Source organism: Coffea arabica, chromosome 7c, assembly GCF_036785885.1.
Source record: "Coffea arabica cultivar ET-39 chromosome 7c, Coffea Arabica ET-39 HiFi, whole genome shotgun sequence".
Lineage (NCBI taxonomy): Eukaryota > Viridiplantae > Streptophyta > Magnoliopsida > Gentianales > Rubiaceae > Coffea > Coffea arabica.
In genome coordinates this window covers 32,124,992-32,141,513 of record NC_092322.1, presented here as the reverse complement: position 1 = coordinate 32,141,513, position 16,522 = coordinate 32,124,992, and the positions used below count along the sequence as shown (strand labels likewise).

Here is a 16,522-nt window from a genome sequence, read left to right as displayed (position 1 = left end):
TACAAGAGAGCTATTTAACACCATTTAGAACCATCAATTCAAGCCCAAACATATCCATCATAGGAAAACAGAAATAAACCCACAAAAATCAGAAAATTAGCTAGCTTCACTCCAATCCACCAAATCTTCCGAAAAATCACGTATATAGCTACTATAAGGCACCAATTGGCCAAAATTAGAAACAAAAGATGAGTTCCAAGCAAGATACCTTAGTTCTTCAAGAAAGGTTGTAGCTTAGGAGGTTTTCTTCCAAAACAACACCACCAAGTTCTTCAAACACCCTTAGCAAGATGATTTTATGGACTAATTCAAGAAATAATCGATTAGTTTTCAAGATTTGAGCAAGGATTTGAAGATGAAAGGTTGAAGGTTTCTTTCCTTTGCTCCCTAGAAGAATTCGGCCAAGGAGAGGTGAAAATGAAGACTTCTTGGGTCAAAATTGGACTTTAAGTGAAGTAAGAAAAGTTAGGCCAAAAGTTAGGCAAGTTTCCTCCAATAACGAATGGACACTTGGCACTTTGTTTTGTTTAGAGTTATCTTCTTGTCCCTCCATAATTAAACAATCTAGATAACTTCTAATCATCTACTAACACCTAGTAATTAAATCCCTTTATGAAAAATTGAACTAAATTGGCCGAATTTCTCTCACTAAATACACTAGCGGGCCCTACGTCCAAAATATATTCCTAATTTCTCACGAACTATCTTATACTAGAAAAATGATTTAAAAACTATATTTACTGATAAAATGTGGATAAAAGTAAAATAATAAAGAAAATAAAAGAAAACGGGTGCACAGGAATAAAACCCTAAATAATTTTTTTTTTTCGTTCTGGGTTCTCACATCCTCTCCCCCTTAAGAAATTTCGCCCTCGACATTGCTCACCTGGGTGATTAAACAGCTCAGGGTGTTTCTTTTGCATCTCTTCTTCCCTTTCCCAAGTTGCCTCTTCTATTCCATGATTCCTCCATAAAACCTTCACCAATGGAATTTGCTTATTCCTCAGTTCCTTAATCCTTCGATCGAGTACTTGTACAGGTCTCTCTTCGTAGGTGAGTGCCTTATCTATCTCAATCTCCTCTGGTCGCACAATGTGGGTTGGATCAGGATAGTACTTTTTCAGCATCGAGACATGGAAGACGTCATGAATTCAAGATAAACTTGGCGGCAACTCGAGTCGGTACGCTACTTTTCCAACTCGTTGGAGAATTGTGTAGGGTCCCACGAACCGTGGTTGCAGTTTCTTTCCTCTACCCGCAGTGACGCTTCGTAGTGGCGTGATCTTAAGGAAAACACGGTCTCCAACTTCGAATTCCAAATCTTTCCTTCGGTTATCGGCGTAGCTCTTTTGTCGGCTTTGAGCTGTTTGGAGTCTTTGACGGATCAATTTAACCTTTTCTTGTGCATCCTCCATCCAGGGAATGGTTGTTGGATCTAGAACTTTCTTTTCTCCTACTTCATCCCAATAAATGGGCAAACGACACTTCCGTCCGTAGAGAGCTTCATATGGTGCCATTTGAATGGACGAATGGTAACTGTTATTGTAGGCAAACTCTACCAAAGTCATATGTTGACCCCAGTTACCCCCAAAATCCAGAATACAAGTTCGTAACATATCCTTGAGGGTTTGAATCATGCGCTCCGACTGTCCATCCGTCTGGGGGTGATAAGTGGTACTAAGGTTAATTTTGGTCCCTAAGTGCTCCTGAAACTTTTGCCAAAACCTCGATACAAAACGAGGATCTTGGTCTGAAACTATACTCACTGGAACCCCATGCAACCTCACAATTTCATTCAGATACAACCGAGCCAGTTTATCCATGGAATCTTTCACATTCACAGGTAAGAAATGGGCTGATTTGGTCAACCGATCAACGATTACCCAAACGGCATCATGTCCTTTTTGAGTCCTTGGCAGTCCAGAAACAAAGTCCATCGTGATATTTTCCCACTTCCATTCGGGTATCTCAAGAGGTTGTAACAGTCCAGAGGGTTTTTGGTGTTCAGCCTTGACTTGCTGGCAAATCAGACAGGTTTGGATATATCGAGCAATCTCTCTTTTCATCTTATCCCACCAGTACAACCGTCGAAAGTCTTGGTACATCTTATTACTACCAGGATGGATCGTGTATTTCGATCGATGGGCTTCCTTCAAAATTTCCCTTTTCAGGTTTTCATCATTGGCTACCACCACTCGGTTCCGATACCTTAAAATTCCTTCAGGACCCAAATGAAAATCAGGTAATGCTTCCTTTTCTACTTTTTCCTTCCACTTTTGTACCATCGGATCCTTCTCTTGGGCCTCCTTAATTCGATCAAGAATAGTAGATGTTACCCGAATATTTCCAAAAGTTATCTTTTTACATCCCAATCTAGGGTTCCACTCGCTAGCTGTTCCTAACATCTCCCACTCCTTGACCATCAATCCGGCTACTTGAGCCTTCCGACTTAGGGCGTCCGCTACTACATTAGCTTTACCCGGATGGTAATTGATCGTGTAGTCATAATCTTCTAAGAGTTCCATCCACCGGCGTTGCCTCATATTCAACTCTTTTTGGGAGAAGAGGTACTTAAGACTCTTATAGTCTGAATAAACCTCAAAGGTAACCCCGTAGAGATAGTGTCTCCACTTTTTCAGAGCAAAGACCACGGCAGCTAACTCGAAGTCGTGGGTAGGGTAGTTTTGTTCATGGGTTTTTAGTTTCCTAGAGGCAAAGGCAATCACGTTCTTGTTTTGCATTAACACACACCCCAAGCTTTCCCTCGAAGCATCGGTATAAACGGTAAAACTGTCCTTCCCATTAGGCAAGGCCAGAACAGGAGCCATGGTTAACCTTCGCTTCAACTCCTGAAAATTGGTTTCACACGTAGTATCCCACACAAAACGGCTATTTTTCTTCGTCAGGTCAGTTAAAGGGCCGGCCAGTTTGGAAAAGTCTTTAATAAAGCGTCTATAGTACCCAGCCAACCCTAAGAAACTGCGGATCTCAGTGGGATTTTCTGGCCTCTTCCACTCAGCCACTGCCTCTACTTTCGCGGGGTCTACCGTAATACCTTCTTTTGAAATCACATGTCCCAAGAAAGAGATTTTCTCCAGCCAAAATTCACACTTACTAAATTTGGCGTATAGCTGATGATCTCTCAGGGTTTGTAACACTCACTTCAAAAGCTGCTCATGTTCCTCACGGGTTTTAGAATAGACCAAAATGTCGCCAATAAACACAACAACAAATCGGTCTAGGTAGGGTTTGAAAACCCGATGCATCAGATCCATAAAGGCGGCAGGGGCATTGGTCAACCCAAAGGGCATGACCGCAAACTCAAAATGCCCATATCTAGAATTGAAAGCAGTTTTGGGTACACCTTCTTTCTTAATTAGCAACTGGTAGTAACCCTGTCGGAGATCTAACTTTGAAAAGACCACTGCGCCTTGCAACCGGTCAAACAGTTCATCAATATGGGGAAGTGGGTATTTGTTCTTAATGGTCAGATTGTTTAGTCCCCGATAATCGATACACAATCTTAAAGTTCCATCCTTCTTCTTAACAAATCGTACCGGAACCCCCCAAGGAGATCCACTTTCATGAATAAACCCACGCTCCAACAGATCTTGCAACTGCAATTTCAACTCCTTGAGTTCAGCAGGTGCCATTCGATAGGGGGTCTTAGAGATAGGTGACGCTCCTGGCAATAGGTCAATCTTAAACTCTATCTCTCTCTCCGGAGGTAAAGTTACTAATTCATCAGGAAACACATCCAGATATGCACTTACAATTGGCACATCTTCAACCCTCAGCTTATCAGTGGGAGTGTTTATAAGAAAAGCTAGAAACCCTTGGGCCCCTCTATACAGAAATTTCCTAGCCCTAACACCCGAGATCAATGCAGATGAGGCTAAACTATCTCTTACATCCAGCCTTAAGGTTGCCTCCCCCGGTATACGAAGTTCCACTATTTTTCTCTTACAATCAAGTTGTGTATCGTACCTTGCTAGCCAGTCCAAACCCAGTATAACATCGTACCCCTTAATAGCTAAGCTTATAAGATTCCCCAAAAGCTTCCTCTCTCCTACCCAAATTTCACAATTTGCGTACATACAACCGGTAATCAAACGTTGGTCCCCCGTAGGAGTACTAACTTCTAAATCATAAGGCAAGCTAACATGTGTTATATCAATGCCGCACATAAAATCGGGGTTAACAAAGGAGTGAGTAGCACCAGGGTCTATCAAAATCCTAACTAGACGATGGAAAACAGGGATCGTACCTTCTACAACCCCAGAGGAATCAGGGACTTGTTGTTGCTCAAGGGAGTAAACCCGAGCTGGCACCTTTGGCTTTGTCCCTTCAACCTTGGACTGTCCTGAATTGGCCTTTGACGACTGGGTGATTACTCTTGCCTCCCCAGGTAACACTGGACAGTTGGCTATTTGATGATCCGCACTCCCGCAGCGCAAACATCTTCTCTCCTTCCTCCAACAGTTGTCCTCAGTGTGGTTTTGGTTTCCCACAAAATCCACATGGTCCGCGTGCAACTGAGGCCGAACTTCCTTGTAAGACGCTTCTCTGCGGGCCTCGTCCGTTGTGACCGCCCCTCGGCGGAGTCCCTCGCGTCATCCCCGGTTGCCTTCCTCCACCGGCTCCTCTTCCAAACTTGGGAGGGGTCCCTTTATCCCCTTGAGTCGAACTACTAGCAGAAAATCCTCGTTTTTTCACCTGAAAATTCCTCACTTGAAGCCTTGCATTCTCAACTCGCAAAGCTTTCTCCACGGCGTCACTAAAGGTACTGATCTGGGCTACCACCAGATCCTTTTGAATTTCAACATTGAGCCCCTGAATAAAACGTCGAACTCTCCTTTGCTCCGTCAGAATGAGTTCAGGGGCGAACTTAGATAAACGAGTAAACTGGCTCTCGTACTCAGCTACCGATTGAGTCCCCTGACGAAGTCTAATGAACTCGTCCTCCTTCTTTTCCTGGACTAGAGGGGGAAAGTATTTCGCATTGAAGTCCCTCACAAAGTTTACCCATGTTCTTGGTGTTTGTTCCCGGTCCCACTTCATTCGTATCACGTTCCATCAAGAACGCGCGACCCCTTCCAATTGAAAGACAGCGAAAGTAACCTGTCTCTCCTCAGAATAGTGTAGGGCGGCAAAAAATATCTATCATTTTTTCTAACCACTTTTCGGCCACGTTCGGATCTGGCCCGCCCAGAAATTTTGGTGGAGAGAACTTCTGAAATCTCTCTAGAGCCCGATCTTCACTCTCTACTACATGGCCAGGGTTCCCAGGTTGCTGGATAGGAGGTTGGCGCTGCTGTTGCACTACGTGGGCTAACAGGTCAGTCATTTGCTACATAGCAGCAGCTATCTGGACACTAGGGTCAACCATAGGTTCAGGAGTTGGTTCAGTAGTGGTATCCCTAGTACCCCCGTCAGTTGTGGGTTGTCTAACCCCGTGCCCGCGGCCTCGTCCACTACGAGTGCCTTCCATTCTCTAAGTCAATCTAAAGTCGAGGCACAAAATAATATTAAAAGTGCATATAATTATAGTCATATAAGCATGAACGAAGAATCAAAAGTAACCACCACATAAGGCATGTATTCACATAACACATTTATACATGGAACACATAACTGTGTCAAACAGTCATACATAAGCAGCCAAGCAAATATATACAAAGGTAGTCCCATGAAGCCAAAGAGGGTCTGCCAAAAATACACTGTACAACCTAGGTCCCAAAAGGTACAAAGCAACTAACCAAAAGTTTTTCCTAGGTATCCCTCACACGGGATCAAAACAAGGCTCAAAAACCCTAATCTAGTCCTCGACGGAGCCAACCGACTCCCCCCCAGAGCTAGAGCTAGGGGCGCCTCCCTGACCTGGAGCTCCACCACCTGGAACTCCCCCCGGCGCATTGGCGCCAATCACTTCCTGGATTAGCGCCCCACATTCATCGATAATAGCGTCGGACCGGTCTCTTACCTCCCGGACTACTCGAGTAAGGCGGTCGTTAACCACCTGCAACTGCTCTCTCAGAGCATTCGTCCTCTCCTGCTCCATGGCCATGTCCCCCTGCAGCTCTCCAATCCTATCGGACTGCATCCGCATGATGCCCCTAAGCCTAAGGGTCTCAGTGCGCTCCCTGGCGGCGTCACATCTAAGCCTCCGTCGTTCGGCAAGTACCGCCACAACCACGTGGTCCGCGTAGGAGTAAAACTGGCAACGCCTACAGCGGCGGGTCCGGCTAGTGGTATACCACAGCCGGATCGGACCTCCCGGTCTCTCCTGGTAGTCGATAACCCGTGGGCGCCTCTGAGGTGGCTCGCCTCTGCCCGCTCCACTAGTTCCAGCCAAAACCTATAAAGATAACAAAGGTTTATAGCTTAGACAATATATTCACACTTAATGGCGTCTAAACACAATCCCCACAAGTTCTAAGAATCAGGTTTCAGGTTCGCCCAGGTTATTTCTGACCTGGGCTCTGATACCACCTGTGACAGCCCCACCTTCCCCTAAGGTGTACCAAAGGGGTTAGCGGACTGCCTGCCCAGCTCTCGCCAGGACTACTAAAATGGTCAAACACTAACTCAAGTCGTTCGGGAAACTATTAGCGCGCTTAACCAAACCAACAATCGAGAAACGGAAAATGGGAATCAAAACGTAAAGCAAATAGTGATTGCCACATCACAATCTGCCAAGATTCAATCAAATACAAGTAATTTCCAACAATCCCCGAAAGGAATATATACAAGCCAAATATAATATATTGAACAGGAGTACACACACTATTACAAACCACAGTCGTATGTTTACAAGCGAAAAGAAAACCTCTAAATCCAAATACAATTAGGATTTCAACTATTGAGGAGCTATACAAAATCTCTCAACTAGCTCTACTCAATTCATTCTTCAAAAGCAAAAGTCCCAAAAGGTAATTCCCTGTAAGGAAAACAAAAATTAACGGAGTGAGTTTTCGCCGAATGAGGTACCATCACGTAAACATACCAGGAGCACATAAACACAAGAATATTCAATCCAAATATGTACGTCAAGTAAGCAAAAGCAACAACACCCAAGTATAAGGAATAAAAGGATACGGATGGCTCTCAAGAGCCCTTTTCCTTTTTGCCATACTTGATCTCATCTCATTGACCCTCCGTCAATGTTTACCAGGTAATCATGACCGTAGACTCCTCTTTACTCCAATTATCCGTCCACCTCACTTTCCCCTTACCGGGCCCGAACACCAAACAGTACAGAATTGGTATTACTCGAGTATACCGGAATCAAGGGTCTCATACCCAAAGATTCCCAATTACAGTCCCCATGGCTTGTCAAATGTCCCCGACCAAGTCCTCACTGGCTCGAGTCCATTGACTTCCAATGAGGTAGAGCTCAGGTTGAACAGTAAAGGTCCAGAGTTACAGTAAAGGTTGGTATCCAAGCGACACCAAATCAAGTACAGTCAAGAGTATTCAAGTGATATAATAAACTGTCAAGTAAGCCTAATATAATAACCAGTCAAGGAGGCCAGAGAGTACGAGAGTGGTAAAGTACACCCTCGCCTCACCTAGCTCAAACAATCATCACAACTAGCCCAAATCACAGAATTCAAGTACAAGAAAGCCACGGAATAACAAATATGTGAGTAGTATACTCACCAAGTCAAACAAAGTAATTTCACAAGTTTTCGCCCGACGTGAGCCTCGGATCATCGACACGCCCTATAATAATCAAGAAAGTATAATTAAGACTCAAACACAAGTCGAATACCTTTTTCTAAGAACTATTAAGGCAAGAACCAAATATAGCTTGGAAATAAGAAATACATAACATTTAGGGTTAAAAGTAGAAACAATCCCTAAAACCGTTCATTTCTATCCAATCTCAACCCAACTCACAAGAACCAATACCCTAGACACTTGGACAGCATTTCCCCTAAATTTCAGCTTTCCAACCTACAAGACAATCATTAAAAGCCATCCAACGCAACCACAAGCACCCAAACAACTCATAAGCCATTCAATATACTTCATTAGGGTCACAATACCCCTCAATTATAGCCAATTAGAAGCTCAACAATCATCCATAGAAAACCCCCAATTTGAAACCCTAAATCTGAAATTTTCTGCACAAACGGAAATTTTCCGCAAATAACCACAATTAACGTACAAGAGAGCTATTTAACACCATTTAGAACCATCAATTCAAGCCCAAACATATCCATCACAGGAAAACAGAAATAAACCCACAAAAATCAGAAAATTAGCTAGCTTCACTCCAATCCACCAAATCTTCCGAAAAATCACGTATATAGCTACTATAAGGCACCAATTGGCCAAAATTAGAAACAAAAGATGAGTTCCAAGCAAGATACCTTAGTTCTTCAAGAAAGGTTGTAGCTTAGGAGGTTTTCTTCCAAAACAACACCACCAAGTTCTTCAAACACCCTTAGCAAGATGATTTTATGGACTAATTCAAGAAATAATCGGTTAGTTTTCAAGATTTGAGCAAGGATTTGAAGATGAAAGGTTGAAGGTTTCTTTCCTTTGCTCCCTAGAAGAATTCGGCCAAGGAGAGGTGAAAATGAAGACTTCTTGGGTCAAAATTGGACTTTAAGTGAAGTAAGAAAAGTTAGGCCAAAAGTTAGGCAAGTTTCCTCCAATAACGAATGGACACTTGGCACTTTGTTTTGTTTAGAGTTATCTTCTTGTCCCTCCATAATTAAACCATCTAGATAACTTCTAATCATCTACTAACACCTAGTAATTAAATCCCTTTATGAAAAATTGAACTAAATTGGCCGAATTTCTCTCACTAAATACACTAGCGGGCCCCACGTCCAAAATATATTCCTAATTTCTCACGAACTACCTTATACTAGAAAAATGATTTAAAAACTATATTTACTGATAAAATGTGGATAAAAGTAATATAATAAAGAAAATAAAAGAAAACGGGTGCACAGGAATAAAACCCTAAATAATTTTTTTTTTTCGTTCTGGGTTCTCACAAACCCCCTGATCCCGTGCGATAGCCAATCACTGGACGACGAATCCTAAGATGCTCACTATCACCCTGTTGATCCATAACCTACAAGAATAAACCGGATTAGATACTTAAACATTCTAAAACTCAGACACACTTAGTCTTTCTTGCCTAATACTTCATTCTATCCTAATAAAACCCACAAATATCTTAATAACTCTAACTCTACCTTGACTATTCATACCTAGGCTCTGATACCACCTGTGACAGCCCCACCTTGACGGGCTGCCTACCTAACTCGCACCAAGACTCACCCATACCATCAAATAAAATACTTTCAAAATACTTAAAATAACAATTCCACAGCATATAACATAACTAAGTTCAGCTTACAACCCAACTAACGAAATACGATCCAACGTACTTAAGATACAATCAAAGTTTATCTTACAAACTTCCAAAATATCAAATTTAAAGTTTAACAACCCAAAACAAGCTACAAAAGAAATAGGGTCACACCCTAACTGCCAGCGACTTCACTCGAGTTCTCAATTCCTGTTAAGATAAACAAAAGACGAGTAAATAAAGGCATACAATCACATAGAGCAGTTCAAATTACACTACAAGTTCACAATTCAAAGCGAGTAAATAAAGTGATTAACAACATCAAGAGATACGATACGAGTGGCTCTCAGGAGCCAATGTCCACTAATCTTGATCTTATTTCACGTAGTCGACACTCCGTCGACTTTCAAGTATTATCACTATGTAGAACTTCACTTACTTCATTCTCCTTCCAACGACTCCCCCTACCGGGCTCGAAATCGAAAACCCTTAAAATGGGTATTGCTCGAACATACCATAGTTTTCACTTCAAAAGGGACAAGTCTAAATGCTAAATCCAGTGAATATAAAACACTCTCCTATGACTTGTCAAATCTCCTCAATCATGTTCCATGACTGACTCGAATCGACAGACTTACCTATAGGACTATGGAATTCCCAAGAATTAACATGCACACTTAATCACTTATTGTTGATGAGATAACAACCCAGGCAATGTCACAACACTTCAACAATTCAAAACACTATTCATCTCAGTCATAACATCAAGTTCACATCTATGTCACATTTGCAAATTTAAGACAGATAACATGCATGAAAACTCACCAATAAATCAAAGTTCAAAATCCAAGTTAGGATCGATATCACAGTTTTCAATCACTCCTATAAACACGTAAAAAGAGACAATAAGTTTTGCCCTAACAATTCGCAAAACTAAACCAAAGTCATTTCAACTTGACATGTAAACTCGAGTTATGAAAACAATATGTATCTAGAATAGTTTTTCCCAAAATTCGACGCATGAAAACACAAAATCAAGGGCAAAACAGTCTCGAATTCACCATTGCTGCCCGGATAGTTTTTAACCCAAAAAATAGTAAAATAAAGTGACTTTAACCATTAAAGTTCCTAACTTTCAACTCAAATTCAACATATAAATATAGTTTAACCTAATACCAAGTCATTTTGAGTGAAATTCAGTCAAAAAGAACACAAAAATATCGAAAATGAAGGTGGAAAATTAACCCTCTTCATTCGGCTAGCCCATCCAAAAATTCCTCAAGAATTTCACCAATAAAAAAACCATTTAGCCAACAAAAACTCACTCAAATCCATTTGGGTTTCATCAATCATTAGCCTTTTGGTTATCAATGGAAAAATTTTCAAGTAAATCCAACCCACAAATCAAGAGCTATGCTAGTATTTTAACCGCTAGAGCATCTAATGGTATAACTTCATGAAATTTACTAGATCTAATATAGATCTTACTTAAATCAAGTGAATCTAACATTTTCATGGCTAGAAATTAAAGATTAAGGGTGCTTTTTGATTCTTACCCCAAGATTTAACTAGATCTAGTGTGATTCAATCTCAAAACTTCCTTCCAAGATTCACCCATTCAAGTTTCCTCAAGAAAGGACAAATCTTCTAGGTTGCTTGGTGATTTCTTCCACAAATCCACAAGGAGCAAAGTAGATGGTGTCCCTTCTCTCTTGGTTGCTCTCTCTCTCGGTCCTCTCTCTCTCTTGGCCCTCAACAAGAAAAGAAGAAAAATAAGAAGAAAGATTGGTGATTGATGGGTTTTCAAGTGCTCTTTAAGAGTAAGATGGAAAAGAAAATAAAGAGCTCCCAAGTCTCCCCCTCTCTCTCAAAATTTCGGTTGGCTCAAGGGGGAAGAGAGAGAATGAACTCTCAAGTCTAGTTTCTTCCTTTAAAGTGTGGTAGGGGGATCTCCTCACCTACTCACTTATGTGTCGCATTCTCATTCGATATTTTATCCATAACTAGATTTTCCTCAACCAACATTATCCTGTGATTTTTTATTTTTTTAAAGTTTCTACATGCTCTAGATTTCATCTTAAGACTAAATTCTACGCCACCACTCCAAAGTTTCACACTTAATGCTAGCCAAACAAAAACCGGGCAATGAATAATAAACATTCAACTAAGATATAAAAATGACATTTTAATAAATGAGAATATCGAAAATTTGACAAAATCACATAATATAAATATTTTCATCATTATTATTTATCTTTCGAAAATACTAAAATTTTTAAAGCCCTCACAGGGGTTACCGAATTATTTTTGTTTGGACCTCTATTTAGAATGTGACAAGCCATTAATAAAGTTTCTGTGAGGACTCGCAAAATTTACTTATTTAATCTCCTATTTCTCGCTTATTTAATTATTTATTTGGCCTTTTATTCCGAATATTATTTTCTAAGCTCTTGAGACTTAATTACATGGAAATATAGTTTCATTATATTTTTAAAATGACTTGTTTCAAAAATTAATATCCGAGAGCTCGTTTAGTGAAAATAGTGAACACGTCTTTGGAAATCTTGACCGATTGAGAGTACAATAAGTTTGGAATATTGGAGATATGTACAATGGACCTAAATTAAGTATTTTAATGCTTAAATACTCAAGTGATAGTTATTAGTATTGTCGTTATAAGAATTTCTTAGAAATTTCATCTTATCGCGCATAAATTGGAAGTACGCGTTTTTACGCGCGTGATTTAATTTAGGAACTTTAGACCCTTATTTTGGGACGATTGAGAGTGAATAATATTTATATGAATATAAGTGCATTAGAAGTTTAGTGCACTAGTGAAACAAATTCGAGAGGAATCGAACACAAAACGCGCGGGAAAAAGAGTTGACCTTTGAATCAGTGAGAGCCACACATTTTAGTTTCACATGGGTGCATCACACTAGATTAAAACTCTCCACATACTTACCTCAATTTCTGACTCTTTTCCTTCTCAAACCAGCCGTGCAACACCAAGAGAAGGAGACCAAAATTCCTTCTTCATTCACCTCTCAAACTTGCACCAAATCACTTGAAATTTCTACCACAAACTCACAACAACTTGGAGATTCATCTAGGCAAGGAGAGGAGCTTCATTTCCACGGTTTTCTTGAGGCTCAAAGTGACCAAAAATTTCTGATCTAGTCATCCAAGAAGGTAGCAAATCATCCAACCCATAGATCTTAGTTTTTGTAAGATATATTGCACATATAAGGTTATATAATCATGTGGGTAGCTTTGTTTATGGTGTAAAATGAAATGGGTGGGCTCTATGAACTCCCACCTTTGTCTTGGGGACTGATATCATGCTTGATGATGAAATTAATGGTGGTTTAGTGCTTAAATTAGTGGATTAATGTTGTATTGTTGGTAGAAAATCATAGGAGGTGCTTGGAGCAAAAGTGACCGTTTTACCCCTGCCTTGTCCGACCATTTTTGTGCAAAATTTTGAGGTTCTAATGACTTGATTATGTTGTTTACATGTTATTGTGAGTGTGTACAAAATTTCATCGAAAAATAACATGATTTGATTGGTCAAATAAACCTGGAATTTACGTAACAGTTTCACATTTTCACTAACTTTGAATTACCATATCTTGGTGCTCGAAACTCCGTTTCTCATTCCACTTGTTTTGTTATACTCTTGGATTGTAACACTAATTTATTTCCAAATTTCAAAGGTTAGTTCAAAACAAATGAATTTTGCCGAATTTCCAAAGTTGGTCAAAAACCAACTTAAATTTGTCTTGGTAATGCAAGTTACCAACTTTGAGCTACTATATCTTGGCGCTCAAAACTTCAACTCTTGTTCCATTTGTTTCGTTTTAAACTTTGATTGTAGCTCTAATTGAGTTCTAAATTTTGGAGGCTAGTTCGTATTGTGTGAATTTTGCCGGATTTTCAAAGTTGGTCAAAAACCAACCCCGAAACTGTCTTAATGGTCCAAAGCAGCAACCTTGAGTCAATTTTTGAATACCTTCCGTTTGGAATCATGGAAAAGTATCTTCTAGGAACTTTTAGTGCTTTTGAAGAAGTTTCCAACGGTATCAAGCTTTCCAATTTTGGACCTACATAGTGCAAGATACGATTTTTCTAAAATTGACACCCAAAGCTGAAATTTGTCAATTTCTTAGAAAATAAGATTTTGGAAACTTGCCTTCTTTTCTCGATACCGATTGAACATTTTGAACTCGATTTCATGGAAAATGTTAGTCTCTCTCTTTAGACTTTAAAACTTTACTCTTGAGCCTTGATTATTAATAATTAAGGCCCAATTCATGAATTCTCCTTAGATTGTACAACCTTCTTTGATAAGTAGGGGTTCTAAGTGATAGTGTATAATAGTTAATGGTTATTTGTTCAGGCGCTCAAGGGGACCTTCAAGAGGAACTCGAAGTGGACGCCTAGACACTTGTTTGAGTATTTACTCTCTTGTTGCAATAGGTGAGTGTTCCATATAGGAATACGTAATTTAATAAGTCTAGGACATGCTTATTCATGATTATTAAGTGCTAAGTACTATGTGTTAAGTATTTACAATACTCATGCCTATATAAATAATGTATACTTACAGTGCATATCAACATGAATTGGTTAAATGATTAACCATATCAAATGAACATATGAACTCGATACATGCCTAGCTTGCTAGATTGCTTGCCTAGCTTACTTGGTTAAAGTGTTTTCGTGACTTGATATGTGATAATTGGAAAAATGATTTCTGATCCATCGAAGTGAGCAGTGTGTATTTTATCACACTAGCCTTTCGAGGGGTGACTTATGTGAAATGTTTTCGTGAATACCTCAGGTGTTGTGACGTCGTTGGGTGAATCCCTCGACTAGTTTATCAGTATTGTGACGTCGTTGGGTGAATCCCTCGACTAGTTGCTTGCGCTTGCCTAGTGTTGGACATAAAGTCGTTGGAGTAAATCTCCTCGACTCTCACATGATAAAAATGGGATAACGGCCAATGATGGCCTATTAATATGGCAAATGCAGGTCAATTAACCGTCAACCGTTAACCGTTAACCGTTAACCGTGAACCGTTACCCGTGAACCGTTTACCAACCCACATGACTACCTGATTACATGAGTATTTGCTCACATGATTTCCAATCCACATGATTTTTTGATATCCGTGAATTACATGCTTCTATGAAATCAACTTGTATAGCTTACGTGCTTACGTGCTAAGTATCTACTTGATTACTTGATTATCATGAATCACATGTTATATGAAGCTGTCCATCATTATTAGGCGAGTGTGTACTTTACCTCACTCGACCTACTCTAATGATGAATTTTACCTTTTGTCGAATTACTTGGTTACCTGTGCATGTTGTAAGCTCTAAGCTGAACTTGGGCCCTGCCCTTGGTTACTGACCTACTCGAGCCAGGACTGGGCTCGGTCGGGTAGGTTGGAACCCTGGGCCACCGTTTCGGTATACTCGAGTATTACCACTGGAGGGCCGTATCCTACAGTATATGTTTACCTGGTATCATGATAATTGTTTCATGCTAAAATGCCAATATGAAATCCTGAGCTATGCCTGTAATAAGATCCAATCACTCGTGAACTATACATGCCAATGTCTTGAACCATAATAACTGTCTCATGATAAATGTCTCATACCATGATAATGTCTCAAATTACCCGTACAATGATTATCACCTCATGATAACATGCCGTTGTGTAACCTTGAACCATGCATATGATATGCCCAATCTACTTGATTTATTTGAACTGTTAGAGTGTCTTGGAACCTCACTGGGCTGTGTAGCTCATCCCACGTTGTGATTTTCTTTTACAGGGTTCGAGACCAATGGTGCTCGTGAGTAGTACTAGATTGTTTTCTTTTGAAGACTTTAATTTTATATTATAACGGATGGCTATTGTACCCTTTTCCGTTGGGTTGTATTTAAGCTTGAAAGCTGCATAATTGTAAGTGTAAGATATTTGAAGTACTTTAATTATGTATTGAAGTTACTTAAGGTATTTCGGGCTTTTGAATGATGGATTGTAGTGAGTCCTGGCGAGAGCTGGGCAGGCGTCCCGCGGATACCCTTTGGTTCGCCTTAGGGAGAAGTGGGGGCGTCACAGTTGGTATCAGAGCTTAGGTTTCAAATCTTTGTAGTGTATCCTAGGCTTAAATGTTTAGGATGCCGGACTGTGGGACTAGTCTGAAAGTTAAATGATTGCTTGTAGCGATGAAATTTAGAGCTACTTCACGTGGTCTCTACAAAGGAGCAAGATAGGGCCGAGTGGTGTTATGGTCCTTACTATGTGATTGAGTAAAGACTTAAGTGCCTTTCTAGAAATGTAAACTGTAAATCATGAATGTTATAGGTTGTAAAACCTTTATCTTGATAATTGGAGGGAATTTAATATGTATGTTGGGTAGGAATCTCGAATGTGGTGATTTACTCTTGGGACCGGCCGGCTCGAGTTGTGAATTACCTTATTTCGGATTCTTGTACCTGAATACTTGAGGGTGGAAAGCAACCCTAAGGGCTTGACATCTCTATTTATGGGGAATAGGAATGAATTGATATTTAATGAGAATGGTTACAGGAAACCAATAATTGTTTGGTTGGGTGGCATAATGATTAAGAACGGGAGATGGAAAATATCGTAACCCAAAAGATCCTTGTGTTTGGATTGAAATCGAGCATGTTAGGGAACGAGAATCGTCTAGTTCCAATTAATCTAGTGAATCTCTATTTGTGATCTTTCATAGTGAGACGATGGGGGTAGAACTTAAGAGTTGCGCCTTGGAGATGAATGTACTTGTGATAATCACTTGTTTATTTTTGTTATTGACTTTGACTTGGCATGAACTTTACTTGGCCATAACTTGTTTTATGATTTAATGAACTCTAGTTTGTGTTTACTTGCATAGTGATAATGATATTTATATATGTGATTTCTTTTCCTTTAAAGGTTGTTATTGGCATATGTGTGTAGTTCAACTATGGCTTAGTATGAGATTTATACATATGTGTATAGATTAGCTGTGAACATGGAAACTAGAGGACAACGAAAGGGACGTCAACCTAGACAACCCCGAAATGAAAGAGTAGCTAATGGGTCCGATATTGATCAAAACGTTGAGCCAAGTGTTGGGAGAGGAAATGATCAAATGGGACAAGTTT

General features: G+C 40.0%; 1 long non-coding RNA gene across 1 annotated transcript; it reads left to right on the top strand.

Annotated features, from left to right (window-relative positions):
• Positions 1 to 12,318: 12,318 nt before the first annotated feature.
• On the top strand, positions 12,319 to 15,365 carry LOC113698031 (uncharacterized). The gene is made up of 3 exons (XR_011817351.1): positions 12,319 to 12,526; positions 13,734 to 13,813; positions 15,181 to 15,365. It is a non-coding gene; the product is annotated as an uncharacterized lncRNA (long non-coding RNA).
• The last annotated feature ends 1,157 nt before the right edge of the window (positions 15,366 to 16,522 follow it).